Source organism: Orcinus orca, chromosome 17 (assembly GCF_937001465.1).
Source record: "Orcinus orca chromosome 17, mOrcOrc1.1, whole genome shotgun sequence".
Lineage (NCBI taxonomy): Eukaryota > Metazoa > Chordata > Mammalia > Artiodactyla > Delphinidae > Orcinus > Orcinus orca.
Window position 1 is genome coordinate 59285169 of NC_064575.1, and position 26870 is coordinate 59312038.

Consider the following 26870-nt stretch of genomic DNA (forward strand, 5'->3'; position numbering starts at 1 on the left):
TTTGGGGGTAAATGAAAGTACTTCACTATGGCTAGAGAAGGAGAGAGTGACAGAGACAAGAAACAAGAGGAAAGGTACATGCAGAGTCATTTATAAATAACCATGAAAATCTGTTTAAAGAGTTTGGGAAATAGCCTTAGGCAATAGCAGCTAGCAGAAAAAAGGTCTGCTCGCCGGGGGCACAGGACGTCACCGAAGAAAACGCCTCTTTCTCATCATCGATGGACTCTGCCCAGGATAGACCGACACGTGATCTTCATCGTGTTTTCTCTCAGTGCTATGCTGCCAAGAATCCATTCCAGAGGGGAAAAGAAATTTGAACATTTAAAGATTTTATAAATTGGAAACTAGCTGGTTAAAGCGGAAGTGGCACGTCCAGGTTATGCTCTCCAGTACAGAGCTGACCTCCGGACAGTCTATCCTTTGTCCCAAATTAGCTTGCCCACACATAGGGCCACCGCTAGACCTTCCCACACCTTCAAACAAATTAGAAAAAGGTGTCTCCTATCTGAAGTCACTCAGCACCTGGGTGCAAGTCTTGGCCAAGAGAATGGAGACTGGATTTCATCCCCGACTTGTAACTCCTCTGGTCCCCCCAACCTTGAACCTGAATGACCTTAGGCAGAAGATCTGCACACAGAGACACACAGCCTGTCTTTTGTTTTGCCTTTATCTTTATATGTCCTAAAATTCCACTTATTAGGTGTTAATTTGGGAGAATAATTGTCCTCTAAAGACGTAAAGAACCTCTTGATTCTCCCTAGTTGGAAATAGTGGCACTGAGGGAATGAGTTTGAGTTGGAGATGAAGGAAAGTTGAGTTAATCTAAAGCATGATGGCTTTAGTGGGAGGGACAGAGAGCGGATGGAAATTTAGTAGAATTATATGGAGTATTTTATTAAAAGGTAGTGTGGTATGAGGCCTGGGAAAAGAAAGATTAAGCAGTCTTGAGGAGTGCTGAATGGAAAATGTGAAAGGGCTAAATACAAACTTCACTTGTTCTAAAAATGTTCCTGAGCTGACCCTGCCTCCAAGGGTCAAGGTCCTTTCTTTCTAGAATGCAGCCTTCAGACTACTACTATTAATCCTACAGCTCAGGGACCTTGTGAGTTGCATTAATTAATTTATTTTTTTTCCTTCTGGCTGACCTGGAGACCTAATCACCACGGCTAATATTGTTTCAATGGGCAGATGTGCTTGGAATTCCAAACCACCTTTCAAGTCCATGTGTCAACTTGGAGTTAACTTAAATAGAAATCAAGGAATATTCTTTTCTTAAAAGTGACTTCTGGGGCTTCCCTGGTGGTGCAGTGGTTGAGAGTCCGCCTGCCGATGCAGGGGACACGGTTTCGTGCCCCGGTCTGGGAAGATCCCACATGCCGCGGAGCGGCTGGGCCCGTGAGCCATGGCCGCTGAGCCTGCATCCAGAGCCTGTGCTCCGCAACGGGAGAGGCCACAACAGTGAGAGGCCCGCATACCGCAAAAAAAAAAAAAAAAAAGTGACTTCTGAGTGGTATGACTTAGCATTACGTTTCAGTAGATCAAACAAAAACAAGGTAGCAAAAACACAAAATGGAAAAGTTGTCTGGAATTACATCTTGTATAAGGCAGGTTGCCTGGCAACCAAATAAACTCAATTTTGTAAATTTAAGTATGTACTGATTAATGGTAGGGGGTCACAGGCACAGACACATAGTTGATTACTTCCTACACAATTTCACTTTAACAGTATTACTGGAAGACAGTTGAAATTTACATTTTGATTTAAAAAAAAAAAGCCACTTGTGCTCTGGGTTTCCAGTGGAATTCAAGTTGACTCAGCTTCAGTGGGAGTCATACCAAGAAGTAGACACTGTGCCAGAGGCTAAATGTGTATCACCTCATTTAATCATTACAATAACTCTTTATGGTAAAGGTTACATTCTTCATTAGTCAAATGTGGAAACTGAAGCCCAAATCTAAGGTCACTCAGCTAGTAGGGGATGGACATGAATTCTGTTTTACGTAGCTCCATAAGCCTTGCTTTTTGTAATGTACAATTTTGCTTTCTTTCTTTTTTTCTCAGTAATTCCTAGATGCTTACATATGCCAGATGTAGTGTGCTCTCCCTTAATCCTCACACCACAACTCTGGTATTTACACTTTATAAATTAAGAAACTGAGATTCAGTAATGTTATGTATATTCCCAAGGTCATACAATGGGTATGTGGCAGATCATATCAAAAATTTTAAACTAAATTTTAAAAGTCCAACTTCAGTTCTTCTACTCCCCAGCAGCTTCCTCTTTCAAGATGTTCTGTCCTGAACTCATTGAAACACAGTTATGCCACTTAAAATAAAATTGGTGCTCTGACGCTTTCAAAACCTACCTGTCTTTTGACCTCCCTCTCAAAATCAGGTTCTCGCTACACTGGTAGAAAAATAATCTCATATATTAATCCAAGCCATATTGATGGCTGAATAGTGAGTTCATTTATTACAGCTATCCTTGCATGTTTCCTAGGACACAGCAGAAGACAGAGAGTTCCAACCCACTAGAATGACCCTCTCTTGTTAGAATATTAGATACTGAGGCAGAGCTGGCAAGGAGTTATACACTTGTGCGAACACTCCTTTATCACACTCCTAAAATCATACAATAAGTAAATAAACCCAGGATATGCATGGATATTATGATGGAAGATTCCTATGGTATATATTCACATTAATAAATATATAATATGACTTAAAACAGCACAACAGAGCAAGGTCTCATGAACCTGCAACAGATCTGGAACATTCTTTGCTTCTAAATTTCTTCTCTTTATCATAAGAGGATGGAAACCCTCTTTGCTACAGTCAGGAAGATCTCACACACAGGTGATAATCTGAGTGAAAAGATATGAAAATCATGTTGAGCAGGTGGCAGTCCTGGATTATAGTATTTTTTCTATTTCACATATTTGAAAACCTAGCACTAAATACTATATAAAGAAGGTGTAGTGATTTCCCCATTAAATTAAAAGACTATAGACAATCAGCAGAAAAAATTGAAAGGAAAAAAAGAAAACCCACACTACATTTCTTTGGGAGAAGCAATACTTACTCAATTTCTTGGATTGCCTCTCCAATAAAGTTAATGATATTTTCTTTTTGTCTACTAGCTTAATAAAATATTGGCCTACAAATCTGGGGATGGGGAAGTGATAAGGCTTCAAACTTAGCTGAATTGTGACCTCAAATTTTGTCCTTGAGTTACTTCTCCCTCTAGGTCTTACATCTCTGCTCTTCTACGTGTGAGCTTTATTCTTAGGTTTACTGCATGGCATGGCTAAGGTGATGACCAGAAGCTTCAGGCTGATAGCCTACCAGCTTAGCAAACACCAACTGGAAAGGAGTGGGACTTGCTCTAGAAACTCAAGCCAAATCCCTCAGATTTACACTGATCTGCTTGGTTTTTGTCATATGCCTATCCCTGAACCAATCACTGTGGCTAATGGAAAGTTGATGCCCTGATGGCCAAACCTGGCTCATTTTGGACCCCAGCTGCTAAGGGTGGTGTCAACCTGAGTAGAACTACAGGGACTGATAAAGGAAGAAAGTGGTTCCCCAAAGAAAGGCTGGACAGATCAAAAGAAAGAATAAACTACCGCAAGTGTTCTTTCAAAATAGTCGATAGGTTGACTCATTGAAAAATCCTTTTAATATAAAGGAAAAATAAAGTATAAAATGAATTAGAAAACATTAAAAAAACAATATGTATCAAAGGCATAGCTGTTGATTGAGATATGATTAAGGTGTCTTTGATAGTGTGCAAAGAATTATAGGTAGACCAATAAAAAACAAAGAACACCTTTTTCTTTGTAGTACGTTTAATAAGTGTCAGATTGTGTTGTATCCAAAGTAGGCAAGAGAGAATGTTGACTGGGCAACCTTTGATTAATTATGCAGTGACAGCACAGTCATGAGTCGGAAGGAACTAAGCAATGTTCCCTAGGTTTGTGTGACCCTGTGGTTCTTACTTCAGAGTCCATAACACCAGAAGAGAAACATGTGTCCAGAGAGAATTTTTAAACAGAAAAAAGGAGTTCAACATATGGAACTCATTCAATAGGTTAAATCATTTCCAAGAACCAGAATATGGCCCCCTCTTCACTTCTAACTGGCTAGCTCCTTCTTCTTCAACTATAACCTGCACTGACCACCTATCTTGAAAAAGCAAGGGACTAGAGGATGGGCTGGCCCAGCTGATACACTGGCAGTTAACACTGACTCTGGAGCAGAGTGAAAATGGGAACTACAGTTGAATTGCGGACAAGCACAAGCTTACAAGGAACACTGAGAAGAGTTAAACACAAGAGACAAGTAGAGGGCAGCAACCAGATCTGAAGCATTGGCTCACCAACAAACAGCAGACAAGAGAGGCAGGGTGGATTTAGGGAGAAAATCCTGAAAAGATCTGAGCCCATGGAGCCTGAGGAGAGAAACCCTTTTATTGACATCCTATCGCCTATGCTCACCAGCTTTGAAAAACACTGAGTCAATTGTGTCCTCCCGGAAGCTCTCCCAGCCCACTGGCCACACAGACACACCAGTGTCCTTGACTGCAGTTTCACCCACACTCTAGGTGATCAGGAAAGAAAGATCCTCGAAGCAAAATTAGAGTGTTGTAACCATAAGAAAAAAGAACATACACACATACATAAATCCCCACAAAAAACATATGTCTCAGACTGCTTTGCTTACCACAGGCAGAAAATGGGTGGAATTTTGAAAGAATGAGTAACATTTCTCGTCTTCTAGATATAGCTAAATATTTATGAAACCCCATATAATGTGCAGTGATGGAACTTCTGTCATTGCGTGTTTTGATGTACAGTTATTTCCCCAAAACAGAAGAGCCCTCAAGTGCCACCAAGAGGTATTTTGCTTTGTTTCCTAAGGCCCCTCCTTCTGGGGGCACCACCTGTAAGTCCAAATACTACCACCCAATTGAGAGGAATGTAAGTAACTCCCGGAACAGAGCCAGAAAACAAGCCAAGAATGGAAAACCGAAATAATTAGTGCAAGGGCGTCTCAGCCAAATAAAGAGCAGTAAGATGTGTAACAGTTAAGGGAGAAACAGCATCAGTAGCTTGGTTTTAAAAGAGAAAATTAGGAAATAACTAGACTTTTTACTAAGTGCAACAAATCCTGCTAGTAATAGTAAAACCTGATTTGTAAGGTACTCAGAGACTTAACAATTTTTTTCTAAAATACAAGAGATGCTCAAAGAGATGACAACCAAGTATAAGGGCAGCATCAATAGGGAAAAATGGTACCCATGGAGAGAGCACAACAAATTAAGCCCCAAGGGATTTTAAGATAGTGTGAGAAGGAACCTGGCTCTCTAAACCACTGAACAATAGAACTACCTTGGGACCAATGACCAATGAATAAACTAACTCAAAAATATGTACTTTTTTTTTTTTTTTTGCGGTACGCGGGCCTCTCACTGTTGTGGCCTCTCCCGTTGCGGAGCACAGGCTCCGGACGCGCAGGCTCAGCGGCCATGGCTCACGGGCCCAGCCGCTCCGCGGCATGTGGGATCCTCCCAGAACGGGGCATGAACCCGTGTCCCCTGCATCGGCAGGCGGACTCTCAACCACTGCGCCACCAGGGAAGCCCCCTGTACTTATTTTTAAAGGTCTCTGCAATTAAATGTATATTTTTAATTGAACTATTAACCTAAATTTCATGAGCACCTTACTTTGTTTTCCTTCTGTTATTTTTAACTGAAATTATTTCCATAAAAGTTCCAAATTAAGAACCATAAGTTCCTATTCTCTGAGGCAAAAATACCTGACTCAAACGGGACCTGAAGGTAGATGGACCTCACTCTTTACCTGGTTACTATCTGGTCCTCAGGGAGGAAGAACCTGTAGCTCCCATTTAGCTCGTTCACTCTTACTTAGTACATAGAGATATAAAGGGAAAAGAGAACAACAGAATTATTCCGGGATAATTACTACTACTAATAATAATAATAAATAATAGAGTGGGCTGAATTTGTCAGACTACATAGATATGACTACCCAGACAACGTTTTCTATTTAGTTGAAAACCCACGCTAAGAAATAAGCAAATGGGTAACTCTGAAACTCTGTCACTATTGACAGCTATCAGTGCTGATGTGTCTAAAATCCCTTTCCAAACAGGTTTTCTCTCCCTTGTCAAAGGCAAATGGTATGAGTGTGAAGAAAAGAGTAAGCAGATCAAGGGCAGAAGTATGGGGGTGGGGAACATCCTAGAAACTTCTTCTTGAGACCCGGCAGTGCAGAACTTCTCAGCCCTTTGTCAGTTGAGAAACCAAGGTTCTCACTGCTTAGCTGGTGTGAAAGGTGAGCAGACTGATGAGTGTGGAGATGTGCTGTTTTACAAGGTAGATGCGTCAGGAACTCAAGCTTCATGCCCTGTGCACTTCTGCTTCCAAAGGAGCTTTGGAAAGTCAGCTAAACTACATTTCTCCAGTTACAAAAAAAGTAGTATTTACCTCCCCATCTACCTCAAAGACATCTTCTGAGAAATAACCAACAAATTTCCCACCATGCCCTTCTCAAATGAAATGTGATAAAAACATTAGTAAGACTAGTAAGACTAAAACTAAGTTTTTCTTTTTTTGTAAACTGTTTCTCTGTGCTATTGAAAAATAGAGCTACAGCTAGTCCTAAATTTAACTTAATTATTAAAGTATAAGCAAGCTCCAAGTTCTAAATATATAAAGTTTAGCAACTTTAAATATTAAAATTTGACATTGAATTTGCTATTCTACATGGCAAAGCACTTCATAATATCCTTGTGTTTCTTCAGCCTTTTATTAATGTGAGTTGTAGAAACAAACTGTAAGTAGCATATTGAAACTTATTTATTGGTTTAGAATAATAGCATTGCTCAATCACGCACAACATATTCTTATTCTAGACCTAGTAAAAAGTGAACGATGACTACCAAGACAAATTATGTCCTATGGTTAGCAGAAGAAAGTCATAGGGCCATAAGAAAACACACACACACACAGACACACACAGACACACACACAAAATTAGTCTGTAAATGAAATTCACTGGTTTTTTTCCCCTATCATAACTTCAATCCTAGCTATTAAAATCCTAGTTTAAAACATGTACCTAATGAAGAGCTTGTGAAAAATTAGCTTTTAGGTGGCTGCAGAATATTTGCTTTTTTTTTTTTTTTTTTTTTTGCAGTACGTGGGCCTCTCACTGTTGTGGCCTCTCCCGTTGCGGAGCACAGGCTCCGGACGTGCAGGCCCAGCAGCCATGGCTCACAGGCCCAGCCGCTCTGTGGCATACGGGATCTTCCCAGACTGGGGCACGAACCCATGTCCCCTGCATCGGCAGGCGGACTCTCAACCACTGCGCCACCAGAGAAGCCCAATATTTGCTATTTTTAATTCACATATTTTCTAAACAAAAATGATCTTATCACTCTTCAGAAATTACAACTTTAGTCTACCCACACTACTCTGAGCAAAAAGAAAATAGTTTAATTTTAACAAAATGTGGTTTCAAAGTACAGTATTAAAATAAAGAGGAACATGAAATGTTAATTGTTAGTTTCCCTCGAAGCTTCTCTTTTGTACTGGTTTATCTGCAAAATCAATTTCTACAATTAACTCTGACAAAATATGTTTGCAAAAATCAAATTATACCCTGCTAATATCTGCAGTAGAATTTTAATTCTTAAATAAGATAAGCTTAATAAACCAATACATTTAAAACAAAATAATTGCTGATAAAAGTGGTTTCTCTGCTGAGGGACAGTTTTAGACTCAGTGAACAGCTTGTTAGATCTTCGTTGTAATTCCTAAAAAAGAGAAATGAAGCACATTTGTTAATTTCTAATTTTTTATTTTCTGACTAAGGTCGTGTAGACAAAGCTTCTTTTAAATGAGTTGAAACCATGATACACATACACGCAGTTTAAATCATACCATGACCTTGGTTCCCTGAAGGTCTTCTAAAAAAATTGAGTTCTCTGCAATAATAATGAATTTCTGTGTTTTGTACCATCTAGACTGGAATGAAAATGGCCAGATAACTATTGACACTTTCATTTCATATGGTTTATCATTTGCAATATATTTTGTGGTTGTGTTGTTGAGCAAAGGATAGACTTTGAAACATGGAGCTCTACTTTATGCTTCGGCACTAACTTTGCACAAGGTCAAAATGGATTTATCACTAATGAGACACATCTCAAACTCTAGAGACCACTGGGGCAAAGAAAAATAACTTTTAAAAACAACTTGGCCACCGGTGATATGCTCATAAAAATCATAATGGGAGTCTGGATAATGTTTGGCAATTCTTTTTCAGTATTGATTGAGTTTTGTTTTGTTTTTTTAAAGACCAGAGTTATATTCAACAATAGTTAACAGAAATCCAGTCACAACTATTATGATCCACAATTCAAGTTTTAAGTGATTATCTCAAGTCACATTATCAACTGTGAAATGAAAAGATAGTTAAGAAGATTTTTTCATCAGTGCTGGAACATTTCTACCAAGAAAGGAATATATGCAGTGCATATTTTTTCTCATAGTGTAAATCTAGTTTTTCTCATAGTGTAAATCTAGTTTTTCTCATAGTGTAATTTCTATTGTTTGTTATTCTAATGGCAGTCCACAAATCAATGAGCCGGTACTGATACAGTGCCATGTCCCAGACTGCACACAGGGCTGGGTTCATTTCCTCCATAATCCCATCAATGTGATAGACAATTGCCATTGAGCTGCCATTTAAACTGCCCATATGCAGCAATAAGCCAGGCAAACGGGATCTTACAACAAGCAAGGAGAATCTCATGCTGGGAGATGAATGAGGACTTTGCCCTATGTTTAGGGATGCCTTATCATTGAACTAAAAGGAGGAGGAGACTAAAAGTAGGAAACAGCTAGAGCACAATGCAAAAAGTAAGTACCAAGAACCTATGTTTTATAGGATGCACACCACAAAGTGCCTCTCTCTTCCCTATAACTCTGAGCTACTGATTTCCTATAGTGCTATTTTTCAATTTAAAACATTGGACAGACAAAAAGTCAAATAAAGGTTTATAATAAAAAACAGAAATTCTCAGATACTCTGCTAACTCTTCCTATTAAATCATATTTTAAAATTTCTGCTTCAGAAGTTTATCTACGACACAAAGACCTTAATGAATAATTAAGCAATAAAGGTTTGCCAGAAATGGTTTTTGGAAATGACTAGATTTTTAGGGGTTTTAATATAAAATGTGATGCTTTTGATTTCATGCTCTCTAGCAGAGAGCCCTCTATTCTTATTGTACTATTCTGAAAAAGATATTATGCTATTTTTTGTGTTTTAAGATAGAGCAATTAAGTTAAAATTCCCCAATACCACATTATTTTAAAGAATATACATATAACAGATCTCTATGGGTTTAAATATTTTGAAGTCCTCAGACAACTTTGCTTCTTCTAGAGACTGAGTCCCAAAGTTCTAGAATAACATAATGCTGTGGGATTTTAGGAACAGGAATGACAACAGATTTGAAAAGATTGCAACAATACAAAGAAATTTCTGAAGGTTCAGTTCAAATTCTATTTAATAATTGAAAGAGAAGAAAGGAGGCCCCGATTTGAAGCTAAATTGTATGTTTCTTGATCTTTAAATTTTGTCTCATTCAAGATTTCTTGATTCTTTTTTTGTTTTGTTTCCTGGATCCCCTTGGACATAGCCTATACTCCCTTTCTCAGAATAATACTTTTAAAAGAATAAAATAAAATAGGGTTTATAACTAAAAACTAATATATATATGGTAGGTAGAGGATAGATAGATTGATTCGTGGCTAGAGGCCACGTACACATTCCACTCTAAGTAAAATAAAATTCCCAATACAATAAAATTTCCAAAGGACTTATTAGGAACAAGGTGGCCTCTAGAAGCAAGGGCAGATACAGCATCTATTGTATACTTTCCCTTAGCAGCTGACAGTGTCAGGTCAGAGTCAGGCATTGCTGGAACTGAGAAGCTCATTTCTTAATGTGCCACAATCCTTTTATAATAGTGGCTTTTACCTCAAGTTAGAAAGAATGTAAATAAGTAATCTGTACCCTTAAAAGAAAATATTTACAAACCTCTGGGTCCCATGCTGAGACTATATACCCAAATTGTATAGTGAACAAAGTCAATTCAATCCTATTGCTGGAACAGCAAACAGCACCAGGAAAATAATTTGTCCCATCACTCCTCAAGTTAGGTCAAAGCCTTGATATATGGGACAATCTGACGCTTACAGAATGACTGCAGCACTAGTTCTGTGTATAATATTTATTAATATTAGTTTAAAAGATAATTCCTCTGTTTAGAATATGAGTTTATTTAAAGTGTTTCATATATTAACATTGATTTAAAGTAATCTAGAAAGAAGAATTTAACGGTAAATCTAAGGTGTGGAAATATTCCTAATTTACATGCAATCTGGCCATCTATCGTATGTTTGAATTTACAATACACTATCTCATTATTATTTATAATAATAAATATATAATCATCCCATTATTAACTATAATAATGATAAATACTATATATTACTGCTATCACCATCACCGCCATCATTTTTACCATTACTTTTTATGAGCACTATGTACCAGGATTCTGCACCACCACATCTGCTGTGCTAAAAATTCAATCTTGTCCTTCAAGTTCTATAATGATGGGAACTCAGTACCTCCAGAGGCAGATGATTCTATCATTGTATAATCTTACTGTTGGAGATGTTTGATTAAAAGTTCAAAATTAAACTATAAATAAAATCTAAGTTCAGCCCTTCAAAATGTACTCTGGAGCGGAATATAAGAAAAAAATTAATTCTATTTGAAAATAAAGGAAATTGCGCATTCTTTCTTGATCCACAGCTCATTTACTTAGGTTTAATGTCCAATATTTGTTTTTGAAGCCATTTAAAAGCTAACCCCTTATAATGATAGAACACATAATGCAAAATAATATGACAGTCAGGGGTTCTGTAGACTTGTTTTCCAAGTAAACTCCCATATTGAAAACACACAGACTTTCACATGGCATTAAATCAATCATTAACACACAAAAAAATCACTGTTGCAACACATACCTCAAGATTAAAAGCACTTATCTATGTTTATGGTTGTCAAGGAAACCTTTCCCTGATTTTCTAATGAAATACATTGCATGAGAGACAAATAGAATAAGCACCAAAGTATGAAATAAAATCCATACTTTAAAAAATGTGGTTTTTAAAATATTCATGAAAAATTTAAAAACTTAAAGTTTTAACTTTAAACTCTCTCATATAAAGCATTAAAAAATCAGAATAACAACTTTAAAACTGGTATTCAGAATCTCATAGCACTCTTCACTAAGTAAAGCTAATGGAATTTTAAAGCCTAAAAACTTAAATTCTCAACCACAATTATTTACACTGTCTTAAACACTAAGAGAATACAAATGAAGTTGGAGGTAATTATGCCTGTAACTATTTTAAACTATAATAGAAAAGGTAGAGCTATACAACTGGCAGATCAAAATAATATTAGAGAAAGATTGTTTCGGGGTTTTTTTGCGATACGCGGGCCTCTCACTGTTGTGGCCTCTCCCGTTGCGGAGCACAGGCTCCGGACGCGCAGGCTCAGCGGCCATGGCTCACGGCCGCAGCCGCTCCGCGGCATGTGGGTCTTCCCGGACCAGGGCACGATGTCCCCTGCATCGGCAGGCGGACTCTCAACCACTGCGTCACCAGGGAAGCCCTATCCATCTTTAAATTAATACCTTTTGAGAAAAATTCTTTCACCAGTTTGAATCTGCATAACCCTGCATAACCTCATTTAAAACGTCACCATCATGTCTCCATATTGACTACGCAAATAGTCTTTAAAAACACAATCTTTCGGGCTTTCTTGGTGGCGCAGTGGTTGCGAGTCCGCCTGCCGATGCAGCGGACACAGGTTCGTACCTCGGTTTCGGAAGATCCCGCATGCCGCGGAGCGGCTGCGCCCGTGAGCCATGGCCGCTGAGCCTGCGCGTCCGGAGCCTGTGCTCCGCAACGGGAGAGGCCACAACAGTGAGAGGCCCGCGTACCGCAAAAAATAATAATAATTGTAACAATGAAGTAAACGTTTATGACCAATTAGATGCATGTGGAAAAGGGGAAAAAACTGTGACTAAGTTTAAGGTTTGTAGCTTGGGAGACTGGATAAATATACAAATGACATTAACTGGAATAGGAGGTGTGAGAGATAAGATTGGGGACAAGTATGTTAGTTTCTGTTTTAGAGTATAGAATTCGAGATATCTTCAGGATATCTAGGTGGAAATTCCCAAAAGTCATTGAGAAACTGATCCCTGGCACACAAGAAAGGGTATGTGGTCCAGGGTGTGCATTGGTCTCAATGTGCAATATAACTCACAAACATACTATTTCTTCTTAGAAACACAATGTATCAAAAAAGTTGAGTTGTTTTAGAATCTTATTAACATGACAAGCAGAATTGTGCTAATACTCTCATTCCTGCCTCTCGTAGGAAACTTTACCTAAACCAAGAAATATGTGTACTATCTCTAATCAGCCCATTATATGCATTTACCCCTTGAATTACCTTGATGTTTATGTACATGTTTGTCTTTACTAGCTCTGTCTATGCTATTATCAACTAGCACAAAATCTCTTCCCCCCCAAGAAATTAAATTCTGCTTATTTTTTCCTCTAAGGAAATGGTTCCAAATGAATATTTTGTCCACCAAGGTGCTTGACATGCTTTTCACGGGAACTAGTACAGCCCACGGTGTGTGGGTTCTTAGTAGCTGCTGGTGGCCATCCTATGTTGCTGTTATTCAGGCCAGAAAAGTGACTTATCATTTGTTTCCTTATATTACTTCCAAGGGGCCCCAATGTTGTGGCTGAGAGCAGGTGCCCTACTGTGTTTCTGATGAGTTTTATCAAAAAGAGTATAATCCTGCTAGCCTCAATTAGAGACAGACCTGTTCCTTGCTTCTCTCTTCTCTGATCTGAAGTAGGACTTGAAAAGAGGTGACTCACAGAGTTCTTATCTTCAGCTATCTCTGCCATCTATCAATGTTAGTTAGAGAGAACAGTTAAAAACAAAGCAAAACAAAACAGAAACTCCAGAATGTTATAGCATGTTAGAATTTGCAAATTCCTTTCTATCATAAACAGAGTCTATAACTGACCGTATAAGAGAGAACCGTAAACTCAGAACCATCAGGCCAGTTCAACATGCTGCCATCTTTTTATTTGGGAAGGACAGCTTATTTCTAGTAAATTTGAACTTGACTCTCTTTGGGTTGGATTTGAGCTCTCCAGTGTGCCACAGTCCCCACCAATCCCTGTTTTTTAATACCTGGCTGCATCACATATTTAATTTGGAAGTGCAAACAAAGCTCTAATTCTGGAACTACTTGTCTTAATTGGTGTCATTTAAACAATTGTGACAGAATAAATCCCATATTTAAGTTTACCTTTGCCCAGGCAAAAATTAACTGCACAGAACTTAGCATAGTATCTAGCACAGAGTAGTCCATCCAGTACTAATTTTTTGAATGAGTGAATTTATTTGACTCTTAGATAGCCTTCAGGTCTGGATGAACTTTTTTTGGTTCAGCCAAATTTGCACAGAAGATATCAGAGCCTGTAGATTTTTCTAACATCTTTGGTAGGTATTGAACCTAGCTAGCCCTGTCTTTGAAACTTACACTGTATTTTTTATATTTAAGAAACCTCCTGTGAAGTGAGGAACATAACATGTGATGTGTCCAAATATTCACTCTTTATCTGTAAAGTTCTAGTATATATTTTCTCATTGAATTCTAGCAAAACCATGTTGAGTATGTATTAATGTACCTATTTTATATTGGATGAATTGAAGTTCAGAGATATTGAGGAATTTTCTCACAGCTCACACAATCACTAAATAGCCAAATAGGACTTCAAACTTAGACAGGTCTTTTGTTTTTTTTCCCCAAGGACGGTTATGCTCCTTTTGTTTTCTGATTAATTAGAATAGTTGTGTCCAGCCTCTTTGATAAGAGGACACATCCTAAATGTTACCTGACCTGTTAGGGTAGACTTGAGGATGTGGGGAAAGGCAGATCTATCCATCCATCCACTCTATAACTCACCCTTCCACGTACCCATCACAGACAAGGTGATGAGAATTCCTCTCCTGATTTCCACTTCTCTCAGCCTTCATGTTTTTGGACTTCTTCCCTGTTTTTCAGATTCTGAAGAAAGTTTTAACCACTTGCCCCTGTACTAGACAAGTTTATACTATGAGGGAGGTTGTGAAAGGGAGCAAAGATGTAGTTTGTTCCAGGCTCTGTCTTTTCTAGGACTATCTCTGGACCTCTCGTAGAAAATAACTAATGTCAAGAGAAAATATTGAAAAAACAGAAGTGTTTCAACTACTTGGTTTTAAATAACTCAGAAGGATTGGAATTCAACCATATTACAGGATAAGCTAGTGTTGCAATATTTAGTTGAAAGCCTGGATCACATACACATGTAAATGTGAATTCAGTCCCACAGTTGTCTCTACCATTAAGCGTTCCTTTTAGAGCACTGGTGTTGCCCATTAAGAAAATCTCGTTCATAAGAAGGAAGGTGGTAACTCAAAATGTATCTGTTAAAAAAATATTTTGGACTAATTTTACTACGTTAATTCTTTCTTACAGATTACAGTAATATACCAAATTGAACTCCATAGTCAATGTTTCCACACTCAAAGAACTGATTGGATCCATTAGCTCTATTCTAACCTTTTAGCTATATAATTTCTCAACTGGATCATAGGTGGGTGCCTAAATACTCCTTCAGGTCTAATGAATGGTCTTTTAGACCATTCTTAAATGCAACTGGTTTCCATACATTTAGACTAATACCTCAAAAACTAGAGAGTAAAAATAATGAATGCTGAGAATTGGATTCTTAAAAAAGAACTTGAAAGTCCATGCTAGGTTATTTTAGGTGTATCTGCTGGTAACAGAGAAGAGGGTACAGAGGGCTATTGGGCATGCAAGCCTTCCTAAAATGGAGTTTATTAAGCCACATTCATGACTATTAAAGTTACGGTGACAGGGTTTATTGATGGGGCCTCTTTAGAAATTATGTGAAACTGTGCAGTCTATTTAGCAAAATCTCATAGAATATTCTTAAAAATGAGATAAAGACTGAATCTGAAGAAAAAGTACAGTTGGTACAGCAACTGTGATGAAAATATGAACACTGAAGCTTTTCTCTCAGTCTCTCAACTCAGATGCATTTAACCACAGGCCATGTTTTCCCAGGATAATTTCCTACTAGGTCCCAGAGGGGCAGCCTTGCAGCATTTAGTTACCATTGCTTCAAACACTTCATCAAATGTAGAGAGACAAGATTTGATCATTTAAAACCATATATATTTGGTTGTAGTATTATATATAATTGTATTATATAATTTTATATATATGTATATATATCATCATATATATATATCATAAAGCAAGCTTATTTGTCAAAATATCTCTGCTTTATTTTGATTTTTCACCAGAACATACTATCTGAACCATACATATATCAATATGACTTTGCTTCTGTTCTACTAGAGAAGGGTACTCTTGAGCCAAAGCCTCCAGTACATAAAATGAATCCTGCTTTAATTCTCCCCAGATCCTCACAAAAAGGGCCTTCCTTTAAACAGGCTGATCTATTTCATGAAGTCAAATTTTCCAAAGAACTCTGGTCAGTACTTTAAACCAGTGTTTCGTTTAATCTTCACAAAAATCCATTAAGTATCATGCCATTCAAAAATGTTGAAAGTATGGCACAGAGAGATCTAAACAGTTTGTATCAAGAAATAAAGGGCAGAATTTTATTAACTGAACATTCAAAGTAAACCATGTACTTTTAACCATGAAGCTGTAGCGACTTCTTAGAAGTTTAGACTGTGAGAAGCAGTGAAGCCCCTTGAACATCCCCACAGGGAAATGCAAGAACAGCAGCTAAGACTGCAGCACAAGAAGAAAATTCTTTAGAGAGGCTTCTGGTTGGGTAACCAGATGTTAGATGTGACTTTTCTTGTGGTCTTGGAACGCTGGCCAGCCTCCAGACACCATGAGCAATAAGCACCTGACCATCTATGCATGAGCTGCCGAGAGACTCGGACTCCAATTTTGTGATGCTGAGCCCAGAGCTCATCTCCAGGGTATATAAAGGGGAAACGTGTGATAAAGTTGATTTAAAGAGCCATGGATGACTTCCTTAGAGGAGAGTTGTGAGATTGTTGCCAGACTTCACTGCCACTGCCCGTCTCAAGCCGTATGAGGGTGATTTCAAAGGAGCCACTCTAAGACTTAGCAACAGATCTCCAGAAAAATCAAAGTCTAAATGTGGGAGGCTGGCCAGGGATACACAGTCTGCAGTAAAATGGGCTTCTGTTGGAGCTGTCTGCACTTCCCTAACAATGTGACTGATGTGGACCCTATGACAGGAGCAGGGCTCGAATAGCCTGTAAACTCCCAGGGGGATACATTGATCCCAGGTACAATACAGAGCAGCCAGCCTGTGGAGGAATTGCCTACATCAAGAGAACTGCTGGAGAGACCCCCAGAGGAGGAGAACACGTCCAAATACTCACAGAAGCACCAATCGAGAAAGAATGATTAGGTAGCTGACATCCTGGAAGGCGTAAGTGATGGATGAAAGTATACTTATCCAAAGCTCCCTCTCCTCTTCTCCTCCCTGCTGCAGCCCTTCCCTTCCCTTCCAGCCTTTGATACAGAATTATGAATGAGAGCAGAAAGCAGCCAAGCAGTCTTGGGAAAAGATGGAGAAGCAGCTAACCATGCCCTCTCCTCCACTGCAGGTCACTAGCCAGAGCTGAGCCCAACAGGTGGGTTGGCATGGAGTGTAGAAGTTTTAAATGGAAGGAAGGTTTGAAATTCTAACATTAGGTTAGATCGGACAGTTTATTATCTTAAAAATTAAGACTCTTCATGTTACACTTTAGAACTAGCATGGAAGCCACGGAACCTATTTAAATTTCATTCAAGAGCAGGAGAAAAGCCAATAGAGTAGGTTTGCAGATGCAGTGGTATGGAAAAAGGAAACTAATAAAATGCACCCCCTAAAAATGATAGCTTATTTTAGAAACTGGCTAGAATTAGAGCAAATCCTTAGTCAATCCTTTTTTTTTTTTTTTTTTTGGCTGTACTTGGGCCTCTCACTGTTGTGGCCTCTCCCGCTGCGGAGCACAAGCTCCGGACGCGCAGGCTCAGCGGCTATGGCTCACGCGCCCAGCCGCTCCGCGGCATGTGGGATCTTCCCGGACCGGGGCACGAACCCATGTCCCCTGCATCGGCAGGCGGACTCTCAACCACTGCACCACCAGGGAAGCCCGTCAATCCTTTTTATACCAAGACTCCAGTTCTGCTCTTGGACACCTGACCAGTCCCACCACCACTAGATTTGGTTCTTGACTTTGCCTAGCTCCTTCCCTTGTATTCTGTATTCCTGTATATATCCCTGAGTCCCAGATTTGGTTTTTTGGCTCACTGTCTGTCCTTGAACACAACCGCTACCCCCACCCCGATGCCTCTGCTGCCTGCTTCCATTCATTTCAGGGTTTAAGGTGAACTCCAAAATCAAATCCATTATTCCCATTATTGACCCATATTTGGGGGTGAGCTGAGTTCCTGGTCTCAACTCCTTCAGTTTTCCTCTGTCCCAGAGAATTTATTAATTGGACTGTTCCCAGCCATGATCAGACAAATGGCATTCAAGTAATAAATACAAACTGACCCAATCAGCACAATAACCTGCTCAACCTCCCATCAATGAGGGATATGTATAATTCCTTCAGAATCATTTTCTAATACATTTTCCCACTTGGTTTTCTTATTAGTGTATTATTTCATTTATTCTATGAGAAGAGTTCCCTGTGCACCTTTTTTTTTTTTTTTTTTTTTTTGCAGTACGCGGGCGTCTCACTGTTGTGGCCTCTCCCATTGCGGAGCACAGGCTCCGGACACACAGGCCCAGCGGCCACAGCTCACGGACCCAGCCGCTCCGCGGCATAGTGGGATCTTCGCGGACCGGGGCACGAACCCATATCCGCTGCATCGGCAGGCGGACTCTCAACCACTGAGCCACCAGGGAAGCCCCCTGTGCACCTTTAGATAAACAAATATTTACCACTTACTTAGCCCCAGCAGTAGGCTAATACCTTTCATATAATCAATTCTAATCCTCACCATACCATCTTGTTCAAGTAGGTATTATTTTATCTTCCATGCAGATAAGGACATTAGCTCACAGAGTTTTAATGACTGGCCCAAGAATGATGCAATTAGAACTCAACTCCATATTTTTCTGCTCCAGAAAGAACTAGAATTTGGCAAAATCATGATTTAGAAATAATGTGGTACAGGTGTTGGGAGGATCATAGTCAAGTTCCAAAAGGCATATTTAGGGATTCATGAAGAATACTTCAAAATATTAACTGAGGAATGAGATGGATAAAGACAGACAGAGGGAGAGAGCTTGGCTCTGGCTAAGAGCCCAGCAGTAGAAACCGCCAGACACTATAAATTAAAGCCAACACTTGGACTTTTCCCTGACTGTGGACAAATATCCGTGTGGAGCAGCACGAGAGGGATGGAGTACGCTTAACCTGATGCCTGTGTTGTTCTACGGGCACTAGTTGGAACTTCAAGATTCGTTCTCTAACAGAGCATAGCAGGGCACACAGTCAAAGGCGCCCACTCCAAACTCAAACTGAGTGCTTCTAAGTGATAGACGAAGGGAGCTTTGAAGGCAGATAAGAAGCAGGGCTTTGCTTTCTTCTCACAGGCTTCTTGCTATTTCAACCATGTGATTGCACTCCACTTTGGAGCCTAGCTGGGGAGAACCATACTGGTCATTGTATGTTAACAGAGAATTTCATAGAATATATGAACCTTCTCAGTGTTACATGTGATGTTTCTCTATGGTACCCACAGTGGGTGTTCACTGAGAGTCACATTTTCTGCTCCAGCTGCAATTATGAGAGAGTGTGGTGTGGGCAGGAAAGGACATTCAGGAGTCCAGCGATACATTTGCAAGTTGTTTCAGTGGCTACCAAACATTTGTGATCCTGGATATAAATCCTGCAACAACAAATCTCTTTACCCATGATCTTTATAATCAATGACAGCTGTAACTCAGTACTGTATTTCAGATATGAATTCAAAAAGTATTAATAAGGCACATGAGCCATGCACTAGGTACAGAAATGAACAAAATAGACACAAATCTTGAACTTCACCATCAGCTTTCTGGCTACCAAATAAAATTCAGCAGAATACTAGTCCACTATAGATTTTTCTTGGTAATAATATTAATAGTAAAATTTACAATTACATTTGAGCAACACAATAAAATAGTACTGGATCATAGCCCAAAGTATAAAATAAATATCCATAGTCTATGCTGATATAAATAAATGATTGAATAAATAAATAAGTGGGGGTGAGTAGACAAATCTCCCATGAAGAAGAATTCCAAATAAATTATGTCAATACTCCACCCTCAAGGACATGGCTGCTCGTAGTGACTTCCTTCCGAAGAACACAGTATGGAAAGGGGATAAAAAAGAGTAACTTTCCAGTGGCAGAACCTGACAGACACTACGTCAGCCAGGTGGTCGAGGTTAACACCAACAGGGATGAGTCGTGCCGATAGTACGTACCCTTGCTATGAGGTGATGAAGATGACACTTCACCTCTTCAGTCTTTTCCCGAAACACATAACCGCAATCTAATTATAACAAATCCCGGATGAGGGACATTCTGCAAAATACTCACCCAGTCCTTCCTAAAGCTGTCAAGGTCATCAAAAATAAGCAAAGTCTGAGAACTGTCAGTCAAAAGGAGTCTAAAGAGTCATAATGGCTAAATGTTATGCAGTACCATGGGGTGAGATCCTAGAACAAGGAACAAGGGAAAGGACGTTACATAACAACTAAGAAAATATTAATAAAATGCGGACTTTAGTTAATAATAATGTATTGCTCATTAATTGTAATAAATGTACCACACCTGTGTAAGATTTAATACTAGAAGAAACTGGGTGGAGGTATATGAGAACTCTATGTACTATCTTCACAGTTTTTTTTAGAAAATCTAAAACTATCCTAAAATAAGTAGTTTATTTAAAAAAATAATTACTTTGAACTCTCTTTATAGTTTCCAAGTTACTTTCATATTCATTAACTTACTTTAACTTCATAAATTCAATGAAGAATTGATCCCTCCATTGTGCCAAGTACTCTTCTAGACACACAGAAACAGTCCCTAATCCAAAGAGTGTATAATCTAGCATTGAATGTGGATAGGAGGATTGGCCTGGCTAGTGTTATAAATGCCCATTTTACAGGGAACTCTAAACAGTGGCTTAGAGATGCTGAGATTAGCCAAAACTACATAGCTTTTAAGAGTCAGAGCAAGAGCTCAATAGTAGGTGTTACAACTACAAATGTATTTCTTTCCCCATTAAAATAAATTTATAACTGGGGGAAATACTGTTTTACCTGAGAGGCTCCATCATAACATGGATTTCTAAGACCATGTTAGCATGGGTACCAGTTGGTAAAGGTAAGTTTTTTATTTTGTGTCATTGTCCCCTGGGGAGTTGAGTATGGTCTCTCAGGTTCAGACTTCGTACAGTTCTTTTCACTGAAACTTCTTAATTGACGTGAAACAAAAAGACTTGAATTTAGTACCATACTCTATGGTCTGTGTATATCAATCCTTTCATCAAATGACATCTCTATCGAGTTGAATTCAGATATGCTCTGGAATTCATTTACTTCAAAATTCCAAGTGCAGGCTTCCCTGGTGGCGCAGTGGTTGGGAGTCCGCCTGCCGATGCAGGGGACGCGGGTTCGTGCCCCGGTCTGGAAGGATCCCACGTGCCGCGGAGCGGCTGGGCCCGTGAGCCGCTGAGCCTGCGCGTCCAGAGCCTGTGCTCCACAAGGGGAGAGGCCACAGCAGTGAGAGGCCCGCGTACCGCAAAAAAAAAAAAAAAAAAAAGTCCAAGTGCTTAACTTCCAAGTGTTTGTTTTCAATGATGGAAGAGCAGTGTAACATAAAGGAAATACCACTGGCTTGGAATTAGAAGACATAGATTCAAATTACAGCTCTAACATTGACTAGTTTCATTATTTTGATCAAGTTAATATCCTTTCTCAGTAATAATTTCCTCCATCTATAAAATGGGAATAATATCATTTACTTAGAGGTGTTTAAAGTATTAAATAAATGTACGTGTGTGACTTTCCAAGTACAAAACCTGACACAAAGTAGGGGTTCAATAAGCCTTAGTACTGGAAATTTGCTAGGGAATGAGTTACATGATCCAGGGTGAGGGAGGGAAGAAAAACAAGAGGAATGGGATAAAGATAAGAAAGTCTACATTATAGAATTGTCCAGAAGAAATGCTCATCAGACATGTAGAACACAAATATGTTTTCCCTCCTCCTGCCCAAGCTGAGACCTCCTGCTATGTCACAAAAACAGGCTAACAGGATAATTTGAATTGGCACGGATCTCTTGACAAGTGTTGGGATTCTCTGAACACTTGAGGCCCAGGAGATAATCCAGAGTGCTTGAAGATATTTCTGTCAGAACAAGAGCGAGTAATTTCTTACTCATGCCTGACATCTTGGCAAATGGCATAATCCATTGTGCTAATCTAGAGGATGAGCCTTTTGAATAATAACTCTTGTTCTCATGACAGTTCAATACAACTACATCCAAAAGTAGTATCAGAAGGTTGTATAAGTGCTTCCTTTAAGTTAAATGTAATTAAATCCCAGACTTTCTACATTATAAATGGTGTTTCTTGATGTTCCTTAAAACTAAAATATACAAAGAGAATAAAATCCCATGTACCTGGTCTTGTGGTGAAGGCCCCTAAACATTGTCTCTGCAGCCTCCAGCTTCTCCCATCTTCTTCACTGTGAGGGGGATGGTCAGCAATGGGAGACGACTTGGAGGGCATCCCTGTCCTTGAAGAGGGTGGGAAAGAGGGCCTCCAAAGGCCTTTTCCTTGCCTCTGATTCCCTGATCCCTGGCACTTCTCCCTTTAATACATTCTTCTGACCTTTAGCATCTGCTGCATAATGTTTGGACTCTGAAATTTTACTACCCATTTTTCTGTTTGGAAGTTGCTGTATTTAGTTTAAATGTTGAATTTATTCTCTGTATGCAAGTTCTAGAGCTCTAGGCCATGAACATTTTCAAAATAAATGATCTCGATAATAAACGTGAATAATTTCCATTGTAGGTAATGATCTGTGTGGCTGAGGGCTGCCAAGTTGAGCCCCAGATCAACCTCCGGAACTGTTTTGAAGACCTAATATGTACAGTGGCATTACTGGTACTGATCCCAGCCATATGAGGTCAGTGTTTCAATTTTCCTTGTCAGCAGCTTCTTTGGCAGGACAAAGTATGCAAGGTTTGCCAAAGCTAACATATCAGGTAGCTGGGCCTCCAAACAGATGTGTTCCCATTTCCTGTTCTTCTCTCTTTGTCTTTCATTGGCAATTTCTATATGTGTACCAAGCCAAATTGTGATACTTACTTGGATGTGCTCAAAACCCATTGTAGTCCTTGGCCATATGTGACTGAACTTGAGAGTGGAATCTGGCCCATAGTTTGAAGTGGTTGGAAAAATTTAAGGCTCCTTATCCTATGCCTGAATTATCAGTTTAATCTTTTCTAGTGTTATCAGGGAAGCTGAGAGTTAGGGGAGAAAAGGTGGTGGAAATGAGCATTACCTGAACTACCTAAAGTTTTGCAAAGACCTAGATTCATGATATCTAAAGTTTTAGTCCATGCACCAGCTAAATGGCTGCATCAAAATTACCTGATATGGGGCTTCCCTGGTGGCGCAGTGGTTGAGAGTCCGCCTGCTGATGCAGGGCACATGGGTTCGTGCCCCGGTCCGGGAAGATCCCACATGCCGCGGAGCGGCTGGGTCTGTGAGCCATGGCTGCTAAGCCTGTGCGTCCGGAGCCTGTGCTCCACAATGGGAGAGACCACAAGAGTGAGATGTCTGCGTACCGCAAAAAAAAAAAAAAATTACCTGATATGGTTGCTAACAACACTAATTTCCTGACCCTTCAGCAAACCTACAGAATCAGATTTTCCAGTGGTGGGACCCTGGAATCTGTACATTATTTAACCTTTAGATTATCAGCCAGGTTTAGGATTCGCTGAGAAGGTTCTCTTTGACCCAAAGCATTCCTAAGATGTCTAAACCTGGTTTAGGTTATCACTGATCTGGATCTTTCCCAGGGCTCAGTTTTGATCTATAGCAGGGTTATAGCACCACAGTAGATCTTTAAATCTTCCCAGTTTGTCGAAGGACTAGCGTCAACTCCTGGAGAAGACAAAGGCCTAAATGGGAAATGGAACAACTCATCACTGAGCACCTGTTACCTACCAGGTTCTATTTGAGGGTTTTCCATGTGTAACATGGGAAAATATCATTTGTGATTTATAATCCTCTTCTACTTTCTGAAGAAGATACACCCCAGTGACTGGAGAGCCCCTTGTATACAGAAAAAAAGAAAGAAAAAAAAAAACAAAACGATGCATGGGGGACAGATGTTTGAAGGGAATAGAAAAAAGTTAAATTGAACTGCATGAGAAGGAGTGAAAGGGAGGGAGACGGGAGCATCAGATCCAGGAGGGGAGAGACTGTAGCCTGGCAAGTTAGGCCCTGGAGGATAAGAGGAGAGAGAGAGATCTGAGACTGAGAACTGGTCTATGTATAATTAGAATATAGACTAAGCTGCTCTAACAAGAAGACCTCAAAATATAATGGCTTAAATGAGGTGGTTTATTTTGCTACCACTTAATAGTTCAGGGATGAATAGTTGTCGTTTCTAAAGTGGTTTGGGTTGTCAGTATTCTTTAGGTCACAGGAAATAGGAAAGAGAGTCCAAGACAAGCAGCTTTAACTCTGAGAAGATGACCCAGGTATTGCACATATCATTGCTGTTCATACCCCACAGGCTTGGCTTGGTTACTTAGTCACACCTGGATGCAAGTGAGGCCAAAATTATGCAATCTCTAGCTGGGCAGCTGTGTTCTCAACTGAAAGTTGGAGGCTTCTGTTGCTAAAAGGAAGAAGGGATGTATGGATATATTACAGTTAGCAGTCTCTACCCACTCAGCAAAAGATAACTAGTAACTGCGAGTTTTTGAGTGATGTGCTACATCCTGTACCACATGAATGCCCACCTCAACTGTACCCCCAAATCTTTAGTAAAATACACATTGTTCACTGACATTTGGAGTGGTTTCTCTCTAGTGAATGTAAAGAGTGAAGTTTTGCTTCACAGTTGGCACACTGGTGAAAACAAGATTCCACCCAGGGAGAGAGACAAATGAGTTGCATATGTATCATCTTGAATGGTCTACACAACAGCCCCATCAAGGAGCTATCACCACGTCTTTATTAGAAGAGAAAATAGAGGCTCAAAATGTAAAAAAAGGCAACTGGCAGCCCCACGCCTAGGAAGTGGCAAAGTCAGGATTCCACAGCTGCATGCCTGATTCCAAAGCCCTCCCACCACAGCATTGTGCTCATTTTGTTTGCTCCAGACTCTACCTCCTGAGCAAAGGCAGGAAGCCTCACTGGGCCCAAGGATGCGGGTTATTTCACTCTGCTCCTTTGTACATCTAATCTCCCTTTGTGTTTTCCCCAAAAACAAAAGAATTAAGAATCCATTAATTACGAATTAAGAATCCATTAATTCTTACCTTTGTTTAATGTAGTGTTTCCAAACCTTTTTTGACCACAGAAGTCTTAAGAAAAAAAAAATACTATTAATATCCTACCCCTCACTCCCAACCTACCATATGTTTTTTATTTAATGATCAAGGGATCTTTTTTAAAGCATAAATCAAATTATGTCACACACACACACACACACACTCAAATATCTCCAGTGGCTTCACATCAACTCAGCATGGAAATCAGAGTTCTGACCGAGGTCCACAAAGTCCTACACAATCTGGTCTCTCGCCTCCACCAACACCTGCCTCACATATGCCTCCCTGGGCCACACTGACCACCTTGTCTCTGGAATATGTCAACCAATCTTTTGCCTTAGGACCCTTCCCATTGCTATTCTTCTGCCTGCGCTGCTCTTCCCCAGATATTTCTATGCCTTTCACATTCACCCTGTTCTGATTGCTACTCAGGTATCACTTTCTCAGAAAGTTTTTACCTTTCTATTAATATATAAAACATCGCAGCTAAAACAATAAGCTCCTTCTCTGTCCTTCAGACTCTTACCTCATCTTATTTTTTTCATAGTACTATTCACTACATGAAAATGTAGAATTATTCGTTTATTTGCGTATTTCACCTCTGCCCTACTAGATGTGAGCATAGATCTTTTCTGTTTTGCTTGCATTTTTACCCCCCATAACTATCCCTGACACATAGCAGGTGCTCAATAAATAAAGACTGAATGAATGAATAGCCCATCAGATCAGCATCTAATGGAATACATTCAGGAATTGTTGGTTCTCATAATGCAAAACAGCCGATAGATTTGATTAAGTCAAACAACCAACTAAATTCAAACAAGCAAGAAAAGAAGAATTCATAAAACTAGTTATTTAGTTAATAAAAAACAATCCAGAAAAAAATCTTTTGGCTAATCTTTTTTACTATGTGAAGAACTGTTTCACAAAAAGAGCTTTGGGCTTCCCTGGTGGCGCAGTGGTTGAGAGTCCGACTGCCGATGCAGGGGACACGGGTTCGTGCCCCGGTCCGGGAAGATCCCACATGCCGCGGAGCAGCTGGGCCCGTGAGCCATGGCCGCTGAGCCTGCGCGCCCGGAGCCTGTTGCTCCGCAATGGGAGAGACCACAACAGTGAGAGGCCTGTGTACCGCAAAAAAAAAAAAAGCTTTAATCTCTTTTTGCTGAGATAGATGAGGTTCTAATTCCTTAGAGAATTTGTTTTCCTGCTTTTTTTATAGCTGGGAATTTTTCTGCTCACAAAACCTACCTAAAGTCTGTGAATTACAAGCTACCTTGATCTCCACTGGAGAATATTCAAAGATTCCAAGAACTTCAGTAAGGAAAGATGCTAAGTACTCTTCTGGCAACCAAAATCTACTAAGTAGGTAAAATGTTGAATTTTGTTATGTTGTCATTTAAGAGGTCTTGCATCAAGAAATCAGTGGTACAATTTCACATTATTTGAATTATGATTCCAACGATCTTATTGTGAACTCAGAGTTCAACTATTATAACCCTTGAAAAATCAGAGAAAAGCAATTTAAAAAAGATGTGTTTCCTTGAATACGCCACAAATTGAGAATGGAGTATTATTCACAGCCATCATCAACATAGTAGGAAATAATTACCTTAACTTCAAAAGTGTCACTCACTATCACTGAAAAATTACCTGCTTAAAAGACAAAATAAAGAAACCAGCATTGACAGTTACTACTAAATTCCTCCCCCAGAAAGCTCTAATTTCTAGCTGCCACTAAAAGAGAAAAATTATTACCATACTCTCTTTCTTGCTTGGTAATAGTTTAGAAGTTGATTTTTCAGACAGCTTAGGAAAAATTTGATGAAAAGCCTCATTTTTCATAATTATGTAAACTGTACATAGTGAGCAGAAAAGAGGAAAAATCTTTTATGTGAGAGAATGTCATCAGCAGCAGAAGCCTAGGTATGGATGAATGACTTGGATGGATTTGAATCCCAATCAGTCTAAGGACAGAGAATAAAAAGGTTACGAGGGAATAGAATAAAGCAACAAGATGCTA

General features: G+C 39.4%; 1 protein-coding gene across 1 annotated transcript in view; it reads left to right on the forward strand.

Moving 5' to 3' along the window:
- Positions 1 to 26870, forward strand: part of TRHR (thyrotropin releasing hormone receptor) — a 302193-nt gene that overhangs the window by 197284 nt on the left and 78039 nt on the right. Inside the window, exon 5 of the mRNA XM_033411240.2 lies at positions 22353 to 22467. The gene's annotated coding sequence lies outside the window, so the exon portion shown is untranslated. The remainder of the gene's footprint in view (positions 1 to 22352; positions 22468 to 26870) is intronic.